The sequence below is a fragment of the Rhinolophus ferrumequinum genome, chromosome 26, assembly GCF_004115265.2.
Source record: "Rhinolophus ferrumequinum isolate MPI-CBG mRhiFer1 chromosome 26, mRhiFer1_v1.p, whole genome shotgun sequence".
Classification (NCBI taxonomy): Eukaryota; Metazoa; Chordata; class Mammalia; order Chiroptera; family Rhinolophidae; genus Rhinolophus; species Rhinolophus ferrumequinum.
Genome location: NC_046309.1, coordinates 24,156,631 through 24,157,391, shown reverse-complemented (window position 1 = coordinate 24,157,391; position 761 = coordinate 24,156,631). Strand labels below are relative to the sequence as shown.

At 45.1% G+C, this 761-nt stretch overlaps 1 non-coding gene across 1 annotated transcript; it reads left to right on the top strand.

The window, feature by feature from the left end:
* The first annotated feature begins 408 nt into the window (after positions 1–408).
* LOC117018365 (small nucleolar RNA SNORA77) lies at positions 409–535 on the top strand. Its single transcript, XR_004422225.1, has one exon. It is a non-coding gene; the product is annotated as a small nucleolar RNA SNORA77 (small nucleolar RNA).
* The last annotated feature ends 226 nt before the right edge of the window (positions 536–761 follow it).

Genomic DNA, 761 nt, shown 5'->3' with positions numbered 1-761 from the left:
GTTTGTTTCTCTCATCAATGAGACTTGCATCTGTCGACCTTTGAAGAGTCCATATTTTTTGAAAAGAATCTGCTCAAGGAAAAAAACCCATAATGAAGTTACATGGTAGACAAATTAGGTATAAAAGAAGGAGCTCCATAAAATGTCAATTGCTCATAAGGAAACACATGTATAAAGTCTACTTTTGACCCTGATGTGTACTCAGAGGAAGGAAAACCAAAAGGACATGCCATAACTCATGTCATACCCACCTGAAGGCAGCCTTTCTCCCTTGCCATGCAATTAATGTAGTAATAATAATAACGATGATGATAGTGACTATAATCAAATGTCCCTACGTTGCCAAGTAGAGAAATAGTCATAAGAAGACTTCTATGGAAACATTTTCCCTTACAGGATTTGACTTAATCAGGATTCACCCTGCACCCAGCTGCGGTCCCTAGTGAGTGCTGTTTCTCTCTGCTGCAGAAACATTCCAGGGTGCCGTGCTTACCTTGGCCTGGCAGGGGTGATGCAACAGCCCAGGGACACCCTGTTTTTTCTGGGGAGTGAGCAGGCCATCCAAGCCTGAGTCATGCTCACTGGCTTGGCCTTGTGGCGCTTGGGCATGTGCTCATGTCACAGTGTCTGACCAGAGCCCGACAGAGACTGAATGGCATGGAGAGGTAGGTTTTCACAGTCACAAGCTTTCGCAGGGCCCAATGATGGCAGCCACAGCAAGCGATCAGAAGTAACTGATTAGACTGATGAGGTTTCCAGAT